Below are 20924 nucleotides of genomic sequence, written 5' to 3'. Positions count from 1 at the left end.
TGTATCTTTTTTTATTATATACATTTTTAATATTAAAAAAAACATATTTAAATTTTTTTTGTCTAGTTTAATCATGTTAAGAGAATATAGGGAGGCTGTATACTATCCAATTCATTTAATCAGTTTGACGGTCTACTAATCAGTCCTATCATTATTACCCCTACCTTGTTTGCATCCTCCTGTGCTAGAAGAGAAAAAAAAAATCCAATTTCTTGTTTGTTCATTGTGGCTGCAGAAAATTGTTGCCAAGTTCACGAAATCTTATATATTTTTTTTTTCTTAATCACTTTCATATTTATACTTCCGTCTATTTGTCCTCCTGTTGATAGTTCTAGTCCTAATAAACCTAGTCCTTATAATTAGCAAGCTCCTGCTGCCGCTGTATAAGAGTAGACTTCTGAGGCTCCTTTATACATGAATGTCGGTTTCAGGCATCTTTTATACGTATTGCTAAAGAGACCGTACAAGAGAAAATGCAAATAATTGTTCTTTATTTTATTATGACAGTTAATTAATAGCAACCTGTTTTAATGAATAAAGTCACTCCGAGTCCTTCAGCATTTCCTAAGTAGAAGGCAGAATCTGTAGGGATTCTTATTCTCCCAATTGTATAGCTTGTAGACTCCGAGCACTGTATAGACCCCTGTATAGAAATGCTCGCTAATGAAGAGGGAGGGCTAGAAGCTTGTCTGCATTCATAGATCACTAGTGAGTCATTCGGCAAGAAAGGCCCCCTTACTAGGCATAGTCACAGTTCCGTGGCATTGTACTAGAAAAAAAGCCCGATCAAAGGTCTCCTGTGGAGCTTGCATGGTTCCCTTTCATACTACGACCATAATTAAAACCACTAATTCTCTTTTAAAATGCTGCAGGATGCCATGTAGGCATCTGTCTGGAGTGTCCTTTGTGATGTCATAAGCTGTTAAGGACCAGTGCCGAGGGCTTTTGAGCAAAATGCCAGTCATGAAGGTGATTCAAGACAAGGGTGCGTCTAAAGGCTTGACAAGGCTTTGACTGCACAATTCGATCTGAATTTGCCCCTTGTCAGCTGCCAGTAAATAAATCTCAAAGGGGAGAAAGCTGAAGTTTCATTACCTGATCCACAGTCTTTTGTTAGTTTTGGCATCACACAGGGGAAGCTCTTGCTTTGCCTTTCTCTAAATTTGAAGATGTCCAATGGAGCCTGCAGAGTCTGGACAGGGTTCAGAGCCGAACCTTTTGATGAGTGTCAATAGTTGTAACAGTTCAGCTGTTCCGAAGACAAATAAATGGAGGAGCTCATTAATTCCCCTTTTGGCTTTCGGTGGCTTTTGCCCTTTTATCACAGAATTATTAGGCTCCTGATCATCTTAAAGGAAAAAAATGGATAGAAGTTGTTCAGTGCTAATTGGCAAAGAGCTGCATTGAAAGGCTGGGGACTTTAACTGACTTGAAAGTAACTTCCCTGCAGGGGAGGAGGAAAAATATGCTTCTCCCTAAAACAAAAGCATCGACGGTCAGATAGGTGTACATTTTTTTGCTTTTCTTCCAGTATCCTTCTATAAACAAGGGTTGCACTAAATATACATCCCTCTGGCACGCTAAATCTTAAGTGTGATATGGGGGGAAAAAATTCTTAGTTGAGAAACGGAGGTTCCCGCTGACAGTTTGTTGTGTATTTTATCACAGCAGCTGAGAACCAGCTGCTACCTTAGCACGGAGACCATTGTAAATTTAATTATTTCCTGCCCTTTTATTTAGGGGCTGTTTAAAGGTAATCACGTGATCAAAAGGAATTGTATAAATACAGCGAGACGGCATAAACAGACAGCGCTGCGAGGGTTCATTGATTTTCATCTCGAGCTAGAAAGGAGAGACATATGCATTAGCAGGAGCTTTACTTACATCACTATACATAAATTGTAATGCCTAATATCTCAATAAAAGGTGTAGTAGCAGAGGTCTCTTGTGCAAAAACAATGTAGGGGCCCCTTGAACCCATACATCATAGAGCACCCCCTTGAGGCTTCATGTCCACGGGCATAACTGAGTTACGGAATCTATGCGTGCCATTCGCCTGTGCAATCCGCACTTCAGTCAGCCCATAGACAATCATTGGGCATCCACAGGTAATTAAATACCTGCAAATGTCATTTTTCCCAATTTGCGGATCGCACACGGAAAAAAATTGCAGCATGATCCATTTTCTGCAGATTCCCAAACGGACGGCTTCCATTGAAGTCAATGGAAGCTGTCCGATCCGCGGCACACCCGCAGCTGACACTGCGGACATGCCGCGGAGCCACGGGAAAGTTAAATATTTTTTTTAAAGTCCACCATGCAGAACAAAGAAGATTCGGCCAGGATGGAGAAGACCTGCACCGCATCCCGACAGGTAAGGAAATGTCCATGGCTGCGGGCATGGGTGGATTCCAGTGCGGGATTCTGCACTTAGAATTTGCATGTGCCATGGACATGAGGCCTAAGGGTAAATGCCCACAGACGTATTTCTACCGCGTTTACCGTGGCGAAACTCCACACGTGAATTCCGCAGCTATTAGGTTCTATTGAACCCCTAATAGCTTAATGCTTACATGCGGAATTCTACTGCGGGTTTTCGCAGCGGGAAACAAATCGCGACATGTTCCATTTGCCGCGGATTTACACCACGGGAGATCTTCATTAATATGGCAATAATGGAGACCGTGGAAATCCGCGTGTAATTCCAGAATCACCAGCAGGCAATTTGTTGGTTTTAATCGCGATACTCCCGCGGCGTTAATCCGCAGGTGTATCCCGCGACGCTCGTGGGCATGACCCTAAGTCTTTCTAAAACTCCAACAGGAATTGTGGTCCATGAAATTCACTTGTCTAGTCAATTAATTGCACTCTATTAGACAGTAGGAAACTGCTTTTAAGGTGACATTGCCCTTATTTCCACTGGGCACTAGTGCAGTTGCACATATAGGATGTCCACTTCTGATGTGTAGGCTTATATGATCCTAGTGATGACCACTATGGAAGTCATTACAGCTCCCATTGGGGTTGGTCAGCCAGTATGATAGAGGGGATGTATTTCTACATCAGTGGAAAAATTAGCCAGTTGGAAGCCTAGAAGGCCAGTATCCCTACGGTAGAAGCCACATTGATTGTTTTGCTAGCCTTTTCAGAGACCGATATAGCTAAGAAACAAATAGATTGTTTTTTGCAGTTTGGCAGAGGGGAACTTGAGGACCTTTATTGCTAAGTTTATGGTTTCAGTTGGAAGTGTTTTTTTCATGAAGGCTCTTATATAAATAACTAGCTTATTTTGCATGGAGTTGGTTAATTGTATTGGTTGAATCTTTAGCACATCTTCCAGGTAATCATACAGTGTATGACCAGATTTTCTCAATAGTAAATTTATTTATATAAAGTATGACCCATTCTGGCGTTAAAACATCCAATCATAGGTGAACTTGTCACCAAACCAGATGAGGTGAGGCAAATACTCCAAAAATACTTTAAGGATTCGTACAGAGCAGAACAACCAATATGCAGGATATAAACGCTTTTCCTAATAGTATTAGGATGCCCAAATTCACAACGGAACAGGCGTTATTTCAGCATACAGAAATGCAGAAGGAGGAAGTACTCGGAGCAATGGTGACGGGGGATTTCAAAGATTCCAGAACCATTCTCTTGTCTAATCTAATATAAAAAAAAGCCTTCAGGCTTTTTCTTACACCACGCTTTGACTCCTTTACGTGACCTTTGGTGGATGATTTTGGTGTCATTAGATTTGTGACATCTTCACCACCACCGTAAAATCATAAAACTTGAGTTTGATACATTGAGTGACCTGTCAGGCCAAGTCAAAGTTCCTATGTTAAGTCTAGCGGCGCTGTTGTACTTCAGCCAACAGCGCCGCTAGGGAGAGTCAAGCATTTCTAAGCGACATTCATATTAAGTGCTTACCAGGTTGACTGTTGCCATGTCCCCAAAGCGCGGAAGACCCAAGCCGAACCCTAGGCACGTCAGTTCTTACAACATTTCCAAACATTTTTCCAAAGCTTTTATGTTCACATAGCGAACATCAGGTCAATTTAGTTCAAACGGAGAACTTGCTGATCTGTGTTTATATCGGCCCATAGCCCTGCTTAATCATTACTATAAACTGTTATCTAAAATATTAGGGGACAGATGGCAGATAATTTTACCCGAGATACTCGGAACTGCACAAAACTGCAGGGGTGAAGCTCTATGAAAAATATTCAAGCAGAAATACTGGGGACTACTGTGATTGCTTAGGATCCTACTAGCCCAACTACAAAGCTTTTAAGCCTCAATGCAGAGAAAGCATACAACAAAATGGCATGGCCCTTTCTGTACGTGGTGGTAGATCGGGACAGTCAGCCTGACCACATACGAGGGGGTGCTAATAAGTCTTTGGCTTTACTCAGAAAGAAACGAGATAGGAAGATGAAACTTTACATTTTTTGCACATACTCTCCACTGATGTCAACACACTTCTTACATCGGTATTCCAAGTTCTGTAAGCCTTGCAAAAAGAAGGATTTCGGTTGTGCCTCAAACCAGTCATCCGTAGCAGCCATGGCATCAGAAATGGTGTGAAATTTGGTACCCCTGAGGTGTTTTCTCAGGTTTGGAAAGAGATGATAGTCACAGGGAGCAAGATCTGGTGAATAAGGTGGGTGGTCAACCAGCTGAAAGCCTAGCTCCACCAGTTTTGCCGTGGTCGCTTGTGCAGTGTGAGCGGAGGCGTTGTCTTGCAGGAACAAGATTCCTTTGGACAGCTTGCCGCACCTTTTGGCCTTCAGAGCTGCCTTCAATTGGTCCAAAAGTTCAACGTAATACCTTGTATTGATGGTGGAACTATTTTGAAGGTAGTCCATTAGCAGCATGCCCTCCTTATCCCAGAACACAGACAAATGCACCGGGAAGTTTTCACTCGCATGCTTTTCTGATCTGTTGTCAAACATTTGGACCCACTTTGCAGATAGCTTCTTTATGTTCAAATGTTTATGGATAATTACACAAATACGTTCACGAGAAATCCCCATGATGTCTGCTATTCCTTTAGCTGATATTGGCCGATTCTCTAGTATGAGGTTGTGCACAGCATCAACGATCTCCGGAACAACAACCTCTCTCAGTCATCCAGGACGTTCCTCATCATTGGTGCTGAAGAGGCCCGTTTTAAATTTAACAACCCAGTTCTTAACTGTAGAATATGAAGGGCGTTGATCCCCCAATGTCTACGACATATCACCATGAATATCCTTCGCTGACTTTCCTTACAGAAACAAGAATTTTATCGCTCCTCTGCTCTCATTTGCCGTGATTATCGCCTTAGACTCCGCCATTTTTTTCCCCGCGTGCCTAGATCACTGTTGCCATAAGCTACAAACACAACATTTTGAAAACATATATTAGACACATAAGGGTTTCATGTGATGTAACATTCGTTACCATAGAAACAAAAAAAACACAAAGCCAAAGACTTATCAGCACCCCCTCGTACATATGATATTGACATGAAATTTAATCTGTAAGGACAGCTTCTGCCTGTTTTGTGCTAACCTTGTCAGAGGAGCAGAATTCACGAACAACTGCCTTCTATTTGATTACGTAGGGCAACCTGTATCTGCATATACTGACAGTCGACAGGGCCTTTATGACATGATTTCTTTGGGGTTTAGACTTTTCACCTCTCCATCATATGCTGACATTTTAGTGTCCATATTATGGACGTAACATCTGGACTTCCATGGACCTACTGAGTTTAGATCAGCACAGCATTCTATCTCCAGATGCTGATTCTCTTACTTGTTAACAGCCCCTAATTTTATGGGACTGTCCCATGAACTGGAACACATGCTTTATTCAAAGTACGGCATCCATATTAGTTGATTTGGCTTAGGGTGCATTCAAACAAGCGTGTGCGTATATAGGTGTTCAGTGACAAGGGGACTGCCTGAGGGTCTGATGAATTCCCCTGTCACAGCTGTGACAGAGAATCACAATGTTCTCTCACTGCTTCAATGGGACTGGCGCTTCTGCAGCCCCATTGAAAGCAGTGGGCTGCCGGCAAGCCCTGCAGAGATTTTCGGGGAAAGGCTTTAAATATAGGCCCTTTCCTGAAAATCATCCCTAGAATGTGTTAAAAATAAAAAAATATATATACTCACCTCTCCACAGCTGTCGGGGCTCATGTGCGTCCAGCTGCGTCTTCTCCCTGCACTGCTCTGAATCTCTTTCAGTAGGCTGGGATTTAAAATCCCAGCCTACTGAAAGAGCTGTATCTGATTTCCTGAGCGCTCAGCCAATCACAGGCAGCACTTAGCCATTCATTGAATGACAGCTGAGCGCTGCCTGTGATTGGTCACAGCGCTCAACCAATCACAGGCAGCACTTGAATTCAATGAATGGCTGATTTCCAGCGGAATGTCTGCAGCAGGCCTTCGACTGCAGATCAGCCATGGAATGCCTGCCTCCAAACTTGAACCATTTGGTGTGGGTTTTATTACGAATTCCTGTGCGGAACTGACATGCTGCGGTACTGAATTCTGCAATGCAAGTCAATTTCCACACGGGTTTTGTGTAGGTTATTTCCGCAGCTTGTGGATGAGATTTTCCAAATCTTTTTCACTTTGCTGCTACTGTAAATGCTGCAAAATTTATGTGCAGAGGGTCCTCACGGCAATTCCGCCTGGTGTGGACCCCACCTTAGAGAGATCGCCTGACTTGCTTCACCAGGCCTTTAAAAGAAAAGTGCCATGGAGTTGGGGCATACTGACATACATATATTGTACTTGTTTTTGCCAGCCGCCCAGTCTGGAGTGCCTGAGCCATTTGGCAGTATTGCGCAAACTACTACTGTATTTGAACACTATCTGGTACATGCAATAATATTAAGTCTATTTAGTGATAGATTTCCTTTAATCAGTGCACAATAGCACAGTAACTGGCACTGAGTTCAAGAGATCATAAATTGTCTATCATGACAATCTTAGCATAAAACGCTACTTGGCAGAAAAATTTAGCTGGCTATAACCATAGTCCGAACAACCAAGTCATTATACTGGTTACCTTATTCAGCTTTTATTTAAGGTACATGAACTGTGCTGAGAATTCTTCTTTTTCTAGAAATGTGTCCTGAGTTTTAGGGGATATTATACCCTTACTAACTCTTCTGATTGTAGCTGTGGAGCTGTCATAGTCACCTAAAACTATGTAGTTCCTGCCAGGGGCAGACACAGAGTGTCGGGGGCCCCTGTGCAAACAGTGTGCCTTACCCCCTCCCCCCCTCCTCCCCCCCCCTCAAAAAAAAAGAATATATAGTGTGTGTGTGTGTGTGTGTGTGTGTGTGTGTGTATGACCTATGGCTAAATTTAGATTTTGAATGCACATACCCTCTTCTTTGAAGGCTGACCATTTTCTAGACCCATGTAAAAGTTCATCTCACTTTTTGATCAACTAATGCATAACAAAAAAAAATTTGTTTACTACTGTGCCCTTACTCTTACAGGCTTTTGAATCGTGTAACAAATAGTTAAGCATTAATAAGTTACCCTAGACCAGACACTAAAATAATATCACATACCATATATACATGGTGCAAATACTATTCTCATTCGTATAACCTCCATACTGTCACTGAACAAAACCGACTATACCAAGATCAGTATTACCAATAATAACACTGTATAAGGGCCAAATAATACCGCCTGACCATGATCACATATTACCACCACATAGTGACAGAATACTACCATTCTGTTGCAGAAGAAAAGCACTACACAAAGACTAACATTACCTCTTGCAGTGACCATATATACCGTATGGTAGATACCAGCTCTATTGGGATACCCTGCAGACCATATAAGGGATTACAGTGCAGTTACCTCCAGTGATCATAGGTGACTTCCTGTCTGATCGCAGTCATAGAATTTCCCCTTCTCTATCTGGCCCAGACCACCATGATGACTTCTCCCAGTCACAACCTGTTTCTGCAGAATGACACACAGACATTTTGGTTCCTCACTTTTCCAGCATCCTCCCTATTTTTCAACACTTCTACAAAATCTCCCCATCTGCAGCTCCCCAGATAGTAATAAATAATGCCACCCGTGATGCCACACAGTAGTAGTATCCCCCTTTTTAAGCTCCATGAAGGGCCACATAGTAAATACTGTCTGTCGTTACTCCCACACAATAAAAGTGCCCCCACTTTGTAATAATGTCTTCTTTATGCCCACACTCAATAAATACCCCTTTTTGCCCCATTCACTAATCATTAAACCTTTTGACTCCGGTCAGTAATGATGCCCTTTTTGTCCCTATTCACTAATAATACTCCCTTCTGTTTCCAGTCAGTACCGTATATACCGGCGTATAAGGCGACGGGGCGTATAAGACGACCCCCCAACTGTCACCTTATACGCCGGTATTCAGTGGTGAAAAAAAAAAAAATTCATTACTCACCTCCCACGGCGTCCTGTCGCGCTCCGGCAGGATGTCGCTCGCTCCGGGAGGCTGTCGCTTGCTCCTCGTCGCCGCCGCAGCATAGCTTTCTGAATGCGGGGCTTGAAATCCCCGCTTCCAGAAAGCTAATACACACGCCGGCAGCCATGACATCATTGAATGGCTGTGATTGGCTAAAGCGCACGTGGCTTCAGCCAATCACACTATTCAATGACATCATTGAATGGGTGTGATTGCTAACACGTGCGCCTTCAGCCAATCACAGCCATTCAATGATGTCATTGAATAGTGTGATTGGCTGAAGCCACGTGCGCCTTCAGCCAATCACAGCCATTCAATGATGTCATGGCTGCCGGCGTGTGTATTAGCTTTCTGGAAGCGGGGATTTCAAGCCCCGCATTCAGAAAGCTATGCTGCGGCGGCGACGAGGAGCGAGCGACAGCCTGCCGGAGCGAGCGACATCCTGCCGGAGCGCGACAGAACGCCGTGGGAGGTGAGTAATAAATTTTTTTTTTTTTACACTTTTTTTTTTTTTGTATTACCGGCGCATAAGACGACCCCCGACTGCAGAGCAGATTTTTCGGGGTTCAAAAGTCGTCTTATACGCCGGTATATACGGTAATTATGCCCCATTTATATTCCCTTTTTCTATAGTCAATAATAATACATTCTCTTCACCCTTTTAGAAATAATGGCATCTTTTAAATATGCCACCTTTTTGCCCCCTTTAGATATAATGCTACCTCTTACCCTCTTTTAGATATGCCACCTCCCATCACGGTCATGTTTTGCCCCTTTTACGTACTATACATTTTGCCTTTTGGCCCCTTTTACCTACTGTGTTTCCCCGAAAATAAGGCACCCCCTGAAATTTGCAGAAGTCCCAAATATAAGGCACCCCTCGATAGTAAGGCATAGCAAAGTGTGCAGGCAAGTCAAGAGGCCTGTCCCCTGCTGCCATCCCCGTTGTCTCCTACCTCCAGATGTATAGGTACATCTGCAGACAGTCTGCTGTTATCCTGTCCCTGCTGTGCTGTACGAGTGTGCTGTTGTGAGCTCCCCTTGCTGGCTGGAAAAGTCCATACTGTACGTTCTGTTCCTGCTGTACATGTCTGCTGTGATGAGCTCCCCCTGGTGGCCGGAAGCTGCAATACCATCCCTGCTTACAAGTGGTACAGGAACTTCTGTCTGCAGACAGGTACGTTACTTTACAGCCCTTATTTTTTTATGGCTCTGTGTGTGAGTCAGGCAACCTGTGTGTGATTCTTAAGGCTGGGTTCTCAGAGCGTATTTCCAACGGAAATCTCGCAGTTTGGTCACCGCAATAAACAGCGAGATTTTCGCAGGGAACTCCCACGGCACTCAGCCGCTTGTTTTGAAGCGACCTGGCTGCACGCTTTTCCGTTTCTGTGGCCGGTGAATCCGCACCACAACACCGGCTTCTCCCAGCTTTGCCGTGACAGAAATTTCTGAGAAATTTCGTCCACAAAGCTGGCCAATTGAGGGATTAGCGGCAACAGATGGATTTGCCGCGGCGAAATAAGACACCCCATGAAAATAAGACATAGCGCATATTTGGGAGCAAAAATTAATATAAGACGCGTCTTATTTTCGGGTAAACGGTATATATGCTGCCTTTTGCCCCCTTTTACCTTTAAATGCCGCCTTTTGCCCCCTTTGAAATACAGTGTTGTAAAAAAAAAAACTGTACATACTTCCCCTGTTGCACCGCAGCACCTCTTGTTGGCGCCGCTTTCCCTGCTGACTTCCAGGTTGAGCGATCATCTGACACACACGATTGCTGCAGTCAGTCCCCAGTTTCAGAGTTAGTGAGGCCTCAAATGTCTGCAGTGATCATGCGTGTCACATGATCGCACAACCCGGAAGTCAACAGGGACAGCAGCGCTGGCTACAGCTGCCAGGCAGTGTCAGAAGAGGTGAGTATGTACTGTTTTTTTATTGAGCAGAAAAAAGAAAGAAAAATGAAATCCGGGGAACCGGAGCTCCCTTCACCTCCTGAGCCCCTGTGCAGCCGTACCAAACTGAATTCAATGCCTAATCTATGGTAAAACCAGGGACTGAAGAGCCAGAAAAATAAGAAAGACATTAGTGTTCACGAAGTGACTTATAGTGGTAACAAGATCTGTTCAAAAATTGTCTATAGTAACATGGTTTTGGAACCACCACAGCCCGCACGAAAACTCATTAAAATTATGAACTTGATTCATGTAAGTGTAAAAAAAAATATTGTTACCATAAATAGTATGATTAATAGTCCAATTATTGGTGACTATCTCATTGGACAACTTATAATTGGGTATTGATTGACTGTATAACAAGGTATTGAGTAGGTCTTACTATCAACATATTAGAAGAACAGTTTGCACTTAAATGGTCACTGAGTTTTCAAACAATTTCTGCTCATGTAATAGCCAATATGATAGCTAGCAACAGTGCAAATCACTTTGTATTAAAATGATGTTTTTGAGCTGAAAAATCCCTCTAAAGTGCTGGCCACTAGAGGTTTCCCTTTCTTCGAATTTGGTAACCACCGCTTGTTGTCAACTGATGGCAGTCTGGTTTAGCAGAGATAAGATTGATAACAGGAAGTAAATGAGTATGCTACAAGGGATATTCAAAAATAGACAACCTTGGGTCGGCACTGCTCCAATTCCCCAGGTCCAAACAAGGTGGCCGGACTAGGCATATAAGTAAATGAAATTGATTCACACAACATGTTTCCACTTTGCATCTCAGCCTTTGTCTGGTGCATAAACCTGGGGATTGGAGCATCGCTGAGCACAAGTTGTCTGTTTTTGAATATCCAGCTAACTCCAGCGAATATAGCTAAGTCCAGTGACATTTTATCCCTGTAGAAAACAAGCATATCTACAACCCAGCTGACTGCACAATCTTCTATCTATCACACACCAGATGCCCACTGCACAACCCATCAAGGCGAGAGCATATCTATTTGTTGGCTGTCCACCACTAAAGTAAAACTACTGTACCCAGAAGGTGCCTTTTTCTCTCTCTTTTTTTTTCCCTGCTTGCAGCTACAAGTTTGGATCCAGGGTTCACATATTCTTCCAGGAGGGTGATTACGTATGCTTCCCATAGACGTCTATGGAGAGGAGGGAGGGAGAGAATTTCACACAGACACTACTGAAGTTAGTAACGAGTAATTTACTGTTTTACAGCTACTGGAATCATGTCTACATTGCTCAGTAGTGCTACACAGTGTCCTGCATGATGCTTTTTATAATGAGGGTGTGGTACAGAACGATAGAGAAGAAGATATTCTGTTCTTCTCCGTGCACAGTGTCTGGAGGCATCATAGCAGGTAGTCTCCACCCACCAGCTCAGGAAAACTGAAAATTAAACGAGGTGAAGACTGGTGATACAATTCACATAATGAGAAGAAGTTTCTCATGCACACAAGAGGCTGCTTACTGTATTCTTAAAAGTCAGGTACACTATGTGATCTTTTTCTTAAAATGAAGGAGCTAAGCTGACCCATTAGCCCATAGAGGTCTGAATATCGTTGAGGCTATCTGGTCAGCAGTATCAGATTGGTGTACTTTAGGCCCACTGTAGGACTTTTTTTGGAGTGCCCATGCTACATCTACACAGGACAAGTGCATGTCCACTCTTAATTGCACTGTAAACTTTTCTGTTATCACTTCATACATGATCAATAACATTTATTGGATTATTTGTGATTCAGTGCATAAAAATAGACCCTAGAGGCACATGATTGGCTCCAAAGTCTGCTTTGAATTCAGTTTTTGTCTGCTGTACCATTGTGGCCCACATTAAAGCAACCCTTCCGTTTTGGGACAAAATTCTGCCCCAGGATCGGAGGAGGTGTGTGTGTGTGTGTGTGTGTGTGTGTGTGTGTGTGTGTGTGTGTACAGTGCATTGGTAGTGTTAGACTACTAGTGCACTATACCGTCTCTATAATTGACCACAGCTGCTAAAGAAATGAAAAAAAGGTAACTCCAGCAGCACTCCTGCCGCCAACCTCCACAAGGGGTAGATCAGATGCACGTCTCTGGATGGACCGGGACCACGGTCTGCTCCATGTTCACAGGTCCGGTGTGTCATAGTAATGGTTGCACCTGCGCTGTCTGTTACAGGGAACGCCACTGTAGCTACTAAGGTGTTGCTATAGAGATATATATCTCTCTGAGGGGTGTGACTGACATCAGTGCCATGACCATACAGGGAATACATACACACCAGGTATGGGTGGAGTCTTTTAATAAGCAGTCTTGTCATTTACCGTATGTGTGTTGCACAGCTGCAGCACATTAGAGGTTAATGTCTGCTAAAATCCAAAGCCTGCATGTAAATGTATCAAGTATGTCATGTCATGTGGTATGAGAGAGGTTATAAAAGTGAGTGTATGAAAGGAGCTAGCGAGTCCATGTCTTCAGGTGTTTGATAATACAGGAGGTCCAGGTACATGAGGACACCTTCAGTTCCCATGTACTTTAGCATGGAAGAAGAGGAGAGATTTCCCGTGTTGCATGAGAATGAATGTCTATGGAGTGAGCCCCCAAGAGTGAGAGAGCATTTGTAAGTAACTACTTTTTCTCAGGGCCAGTGCAGAGGTACTATCTTATCGTCTAATTTTCCTATGTGGCCGTCTGGAGCCTGGATCACCACGTAAAGGTACACCCTTTAATTGTTACACCAACACGACTCTGAAGCTGGGTGAAGTTACTCAAGATAATAATCTCTGTTCTAGTCATTTGCCTGCACTGTGAAGTTTACAACTGAACTGCCTTGTATTATCTGTTTCCAAGTTGCAAGTAAAATTTATGCCGGGCTCTAACCGTTCCTAGCGACCCGTGGTACTCAAGAACTGTCTGTGGCTGAATTTATTATCCGCCGGTGTTTGAAGGAATGGTGGCATCACCCGTGACAACTAACCCCCTGTTACCCTGTTTAATGGCCATTCTCTATCCTAGGGGTGTTCCAGGTGGACTGTGGTGCTAGTCTGGCCTTGGCTGCATGTGTCCCTGCGGGAAGGAGCCTGGTAAGTGCCACCATGACACGTCAGAACTTTACCCTCCCAGCTCCCCACATATGTCAAGTGTCCGGGGTCTCCCTGGGACGCTGCAGTTACATCAGGTAAGAGAAACCTCATGCCTGTGGGTAGCTACACACTATAAAACGGTGCAGACCTGATTTCCTAGCATTCATGAGGCAAGGGAGCACAACTGAAATATATGGCAAAGGAAATCACTTATAAGGATGGTTTCACATCTGTTATCAGGGGTTCCGCCATCCTGCTCCATTCGGGGAGCTGGAAAGGTGAATCCCTAGCCGAAATGCTCTGTCTCTGGATGGAACCCAACAGCATCAAATGCAGTTTTCGTCTGCTGGACCATTGTGGCCCTCATTAAAGTGATCCTCCCATTTAGGGACAAAATTCTGCCCCAGGATCGGAGGGGGGAGGGGGGGGGGATTACCTGCAGTTGTTTATCTCTGCGATCGCGCTGATCTCCCGGTATAATGGGGTCCATCTGCTATCTGCTCAGCTGTCGGCTTCTGGAGTAAAGAAAAAGCGACGCAGTTGTGGAACCGCAACACTGTTCAAGCAGATCAAGGTCATATATTTATGGTTTTATTTTTTGGGGTATAATTGATAGAAAAAAAACCCCCTCAATATACAGTTGCTAGTTCAATCCCCGCATGGTTCAGGTAGCCGGCTCAAGGTTGACTCAGCCTTCCATCTTTCCGAGGTCGGTAAAATGAGTACCCAGCCTGCTGGGTGGGGGTAATAAATAAATTACCTGAAAGCGCTGCAGAATAAGTTGGTGCTATACAAATAACAAGATTTACAGTAGAAATACAGTTCACCAGCCACGGTGAAAAAGATGATTTCACGATGGGATCTAAACCTCAATGTTCCTTAACTAACCCCACTTGTAGCAAAATGTTGTAACCTGATGTTTACATTGAAAATCTTAATAAAGAGCAAGATCTCCCTTGATATTTATGCGAACAATAATCACACTAAGTACATCTTAATGAAATCCCCAGAGGCCATGTACCTTGCAGAAAGTGCATGCTGCTCCTGCCAACACCTGCGACCCTTGTGAGGCCTGAGCCTTTTCACAAGTGAGTAATTCCACTCATTGTATGCGGGCCGCCTCTGACACTCTTCATTTCAAGTTGCCTGAGTTAATAAAAAAAAAAAATGTCTTAAAATTTAATTTATTTTATTTTTTTACCTAACTTTATGTCCTGTATAGGGTGCTTTTTTTTCTTCTTAGTGAGTGTTTTTCATACCACAAAGGAATTCATAAGCATCTGTGCAGTAAAACACATTTAAAGTGGTATTATGCTAAGTAATTACTCCTACAGGATGAAAAATTAAAAATTCTTGCACAGCATGGAATTATTCTTGGCAAGCACAGAGTTTGGTAGCGGATTTTCAATAGGACCACTTAACAAGTATGCATGGCAAGAAAACCATTACCAAAGGCAAATCCTCAGAGCAATATATACTTTTTGGCTGAATGAAATATTAAACCTGCTACAACAATTTTCATGCTTTGCATTCCTAAAGCAGATGTAGTTCAATGATGCCAGCATTTAATTGGAAATAATCTGACTTGCTTTGTGTACTCTACCCAGCAGAGGGCATAGCAGATAGTTAAGTGCGGCGTGTGTTTGAGCCTTCTGAGACACTGATAAGGCTGAGTTGTAAAAATATGTAGACGCATGCATACGTTGTGATGTGATTTCGGAAATGTGGCCCTGAATTTGGGTTCAAGATTTGCACATTTTTTTTTTAATCTAGCAATGCACAAGAGAGTTCAAGCGTCTGGACAGGTTTCCTGTTCGGAAATGCAGTACTGTTTTTGTGTAATTGCTATGAGCATGGTGACTTTTATTATAGATTTTTTTTTATATACAGCTTTGGAACGTTTAATAATTTTTTTTTGTAATGCAAATTTCACAAATACAGATAGAAAACTATTCGGCATAATGGAATTATTGCTATTTTGGGGGCAATTTCTTGCTTAGAAATGCAAAAAAATGTTTTTTTTTAGTTTTGTTGCTATTCACATTGTATCATCTATTTAAATGAAGCTTTAACACGTTTAGATTTTTTTTTTTAATGAAAATGTTTTGGAAAATAAACTTTTTTTCAGTTTTTTCAAAAGCAAATCAAAATATGTTCAGGCGTAAGGGAACTCTTTTACTATCCTTTGTTGTGAGCAGTGATATCAGTTGCACTCAGAATCTGGTGCATGAAGGGGCTGTAAGTCTCCTCTGCCCCATAGGAATATATTGGTATTAAAGAAGGCACATGGGAGGTGAGGGGCGTCCTGTTATAGATAATGGATTAAAGGGGTTGTCTGAGTTCTAGCTGTTTTGTTTCAGGAAGCAGACAACGCTGTGCATTGTGCAGTGGCTGGAGTTGGAACTACAGGCTGAGTCCAATTCACTTCAGTAGGACTCAGCCTGCAATACCAACCTGGCCCACTGCCGCAATGTACGGAGCCGTCTGCTTCTTGCAGCAAAACAGCTAGAAGTGGGACAACTCCTTTGAGGCAGATGAGATTCATATTATGGCAAATTGGACATTTGGCATTTTACATACAAACTACAGTGCCAACCAGATATCACATCAAAAATAAAAGGTTATTGTAAATCCATTTTACTAATACAGTAGTTCCTTATCTCTAGCATTTTGTAGTAGTTTTTACACATGGGAACATATTTTGTTACATGATGTAAAATAAAAATAAACCTTATTTGTATAGTGCCAACTTATTTTGCAGCGCTTTCACGTAATTTATTTATTTACCCCCCCCCCCCCCACCAAGCTGGGTACTCATTTTACCGACTCGGAAGGATGGAAAGCTGAGTCAACCTTGAGCCAGCTATCTGAACCATGCGGGGATTGAACTCAGAACCTTCAGGTCGTGAGCAAGACTTTAGGACTGCATACTGCTGCCTTAATATTCTGCGTCACACAAGGCTCTGTATGTAGAGCCCTTTTACACTGAACAATCATTGTTCAGAGAATCGCTGGATCGCAGGAATCTGAAGAATAATTCGTTTGTCGTTAAGTTTCTGCAGACATAAATATCAAACGACCATCGGCCTATGTAGACAGGCAGTTGCTCATTCATGAATGACGGCCTGTTTACTGTGAATGGAGGTGGGCAGCCAAAAGAGATCTCCGGCCCGCTCTGCCTCCATTGACTGAGTGATAATCGCTATTGTGTGAAAGTACAAGAGTGATGATCGCTGGGATATGTTTTGGGTGCTGAAGGGCCGGACAGTTGTCCTGTGTCAATGTATCCATAATTATACAGCTCTGACATGGTAAACGGATTTTCTGGGGTTTGCATTTCAGCTCAGAATGTAAAAACAGACTGTAATATATACTGCTCCAAAACAATTAAGGGAACACTTAAAGGGAACCTGTCATCACCTATAAGCACCATAGTTTGTGGGCTTAAAGCACAGGGGCCGAGGAGTCTAGAGATGTGCTTTTTATACTTATGGTACCAGTGCCAGGTCCATGCATCAGAGTAATCTCTGCAGTCAGTGCATGCACGCTTACAATTCTCTATGGTTGTGCGTGCAGAGAGGAGCCTGGACTGAGTACCAACTTTCAGGGCTGACAGTGAGGGAATGGAGAGCCAGGTAAGTATTTTTAAAAATCATATCTCTGGACTCCTCAGCCCCTGTGCTTTAAGCCCATTAACCCAGTTTATGGTGCTTATAGGAGGTGATAGGTTCCATTTCACATCAGATCTCAATGAATGAAAAATTCTAGTTGAGACTAGGCTGGGAGACAGAGAAAGTGTTCTTGCGATAGGACATATACAGTTAGGGCCAGAAATATTTGGACAGTAACACAATTTTCGCGAGTTGGGCTCTGCATACCACCGCATTGGATTTGAAATGAAGCCTCTACAACAGAATTCAAGTGCAGATTGTAACGTTTAATTTAAAGGGTTGAACAAAAATATCTGATAGAAAATGTAGGAATTGTACACATTTCTTTACAAACACTCCACATTTTAGGAGCTCAAAAGTAATTGGACAAATAAACATAACCCAAACAAAATATTTTTTTTTCAATATTTTGTTGCGAATCCTTTGGAGGCAATCACTGCCTTAAAGGAGATGTCCCGAGGCAGCAAGTGGGGTTATACACTTCTGTATGGCCATAATAATGCACTTTGTAATATACATTGTGCATTAATTATGAGCCATACAGAAGTTATAAAAAGTTTTTTACTTACCTGCTCCGTTGCTAGCGTCCTCGTCTCCATGGTGCCGACTAATTTTTGGCCTCCGATGGCCAAATTAGCCGCGCTTGCGCAGTCCGGGTCTTCTGCTGTTCTCTATGGGGCTCCGTGTAGCTCCGTGTAGCTCCGCCCCGTCACGTGCCGATTCCAGCCAATCAGGAGGCTGGAATCGGCAGTGGACCGCACAGAAGAGCTGCGGTCCACGAAGATAGAGGATCCCGGCGGCCATCTTCAGCGGTAAGTATTGAAGTCACCGGACCGCCGGGATTCAGGTAAGCGCTGTGCGGGTGGTTTTTTTAACCCCTGCATCGGGGTTGTCTCGCGCCGAACGGGGGGGGGGTTTAAAAAAAAAAAAACCCGTTTCGGCGCGGGACATCTCCTTTAAGTCTGGAACCCATGGACATCACCAAACGCTGGGTTTCCTCCTTCTTAATGCTTTGCCAGGCCTTTACAGCCGCAGCCTTCAGGTCTTGCTTGTTTGTGGGTCTTTCAGTCTGAAGTCTGGATTTGAGCAAGTGAAATGCATGCTCAATTGGGTTAAGATCTGGTGATTGACTTGGCCATTGCAGAATGTTCCACTTTTTTGCACTCATGAACTCCTGGGTAGCTTTGGCTGTATGCTTGGGGTCATTGTCCATCTGTACTGTGAAGCGCCGTCCGATCAACTTTGCAGCATTTGGCTGAATCTGGGCTGAAAGTATATCCCGGTACACTTCAGAATTCATCCGGCTACTCTTGTCTGCTGTTATGTCATCAATAAACACAAGTGACCCAGTGCCATTGAAAGCCATGCATGCCCATGCCATCACGTTGCCTCCACCATGTTTTACAGAGGATGTGGTGTGCCTTGGATCATGTGCCATTCCCTTTCTTCTCCAAACTTTTTTCTTCCCATCATTCTGGTACAGGTTGATCTTTGTCTCATCTGTCCATAGAATACTTTTCCAGAACTGGGCTGGCTTCTTGAGGTGTTTTTCGGCAAATTTAACTCTGGCCTGTCTATTTTTGGAATTGATGAATGGTTTGCATCTAGATGTGAACCCTTTGTATTTACTTTCATGGAGTCTTCTCTTTACTGTTGACTTAGAGACAGATACACCTACTTCCCTGAGAGTGTTCTGGACTTCAGTTGATGTTGTGAACGGGTTCTTCTTCACCAAAGAAAGTATGCGGCGATCATCCACCACCGTTGTCTTCCGTGGACGCCCAGGCCTTTTTGAGTTCCCAAGCTCACCAGTGAATTCCTTTTTTCTCAGAATGTACCTGACTGTTGACTTTGCTACTCCAAGCATGTCTGCTATCTCTCTGATGGATTTTTTCTTTTTTTTCAGCCTCAGGATGTTCTGCTTCACCTCAATTGAGAGTTCCTTTGACCGCATGTTGTCTGGTCACAGCAACAGCTTCCAAATCCAAAACCACACACCTGAAATCAACCCCAGACCTTTTAACTACTTAATTGATTACAGGTTAACAAGGGAGACGCCTTCTGAGTTAATTGCAGCCCTTAGAGTCCATTGTCCAATTACTTTTGGTCCCTTGAAAAAGAGGAGGCTATGCATTACAGAGCTATGATTCCTAAACCCTTTCTCCGATTTGGATGTGGAAACTCTCATATTGCAGCTGGGAGTGTGCACTTTCAGCCCATATTATATATATAATTGTATTTCTGAACATGTTTTTGTAAACAGCTAAAATAACAAAACTTGTGTCACTGTCCAAATATTTCTGGCCCTAACTGTAGATGTACCATTATGGAGGAGCAGGACTACCTGTGCAACCTGATTGGGCTGCAGGTACTGCCTCATGCTACCAGTATTGACAAGGACAGCAGCAAACTGCAAAACTAGAAAAGAATCAGTCATGAAGGATAAGGAGAGAGTAATTGTTTGTAGCCACCACCTGCAAAACAATTCCCTTTTGTGTGGTCTCTTGCTGTTACCTCTCTACTGCACCTGTTGTCACTTTCACTCACACCAAAACAGGTGAAATTGATTCACAATTGTTTATTCTTTCTAACTGGACAGATTGATATTCCTGAAATTTAAGTGACTTTGGGTTATACTGCGATGCTTAACCCTTGAACGACCGCCCATACATCTTTTGACGGCGGCTGTTGAGGGGCTTTATTCTTCAGCGCCATCATTTGACGGTGCTGCATTAGAAGCCTGGCACAGGTTCTAAGCTGTTGGATGACAGCCAGGCACTTGCTCTAACACCGGGGACCGAAGGAACTTTGGGTCCCTAATATTTAACCCTTTACACGCTGCAGTTAGTGTGACTACGACATCTAAAAGGCTGTCAGAGAGAGGGGGCTACTGGGTCATATCGTTAGTATTGACATAATTGTACCGGCCTGCAGAATTAATTTAATGTATTATTTATACTGCACTGCGAGCGCTGTTAAAAATAATAAAAAGCATGCCAGAATTGCAGATTTTGTTAATCTTGCTTCTAGAGAAAAATAAAATAAAAAACTATCAAAAAGTTATGTTTCCAAAATTTGGATAAATGAAGACTAGAAGTCATTCCACAAACAACAAGCCCCAAAGAGCTCCGTCGATGGAAGAATAAAAATGTTATCTTTAAAAAAAAAAAATGTTTTTTTGTGTACAATAATAGCAAAACATAAAAAAGCTGTATAAATTGGGTGTCCTTGGAATCGTGCCGACATCGAAAATAATGTTATCATATTATTTATTTTTCTCACTGAACATCATGGAAATATAATGCAAAGAACAAATTTCTTTTTTTCCCCTCAATCCTCCTAAAAAAAAAACTAATAAAAGTTATTCTGTGCATTATATGTACCCAAAAATGATGCCATTAAAAAAATACAGCTTGTCCCGTGATAAACAAGCTGTGATATGGCTATGTCGACAGAAAAATTAAAAAGTTATAGCTTGTGGAATGCAACGATAACAAAAAAAAGAGAAAAATTAGTTGGTCATTAAGGGGTTAAGGTGTTGTCCCAGTTATTTAAATTGTAGTTAAACATGTCCCCCTTGGTGAAAAATAACAAACCCGCTTATGCTTCATCTACATGGGACAACTGTCGGCTTAACGACTGTATGAGCGGGTGACGGCACCACTAAGGTTCTTTGCGCCCTTGCAGTCATTTAGACAGGTAGATCACTGCTGACAATTGCGGGCTTCTCACTCAGTGCTACA

Source organism: Eleutherodactylus coqui, chromosome 6 (genome assembly GCF_035609145.1).
Source record: "Eleutherodactylus coqui strain aEleCoq1 chromosome 6, aEleCoq1.hap1, whole genome shotgun sequence".
Taxonomy (NCBI): domain Eukaryota; kingdom Metazoa; phylum Chordata; class Amphibia; order Anura; family Eleutherodactylidae; genus Eleutherodactylus; species Eleutherodactylus coqui.
Note: the sequence above shows the minus strand (reverse complement) of the source record.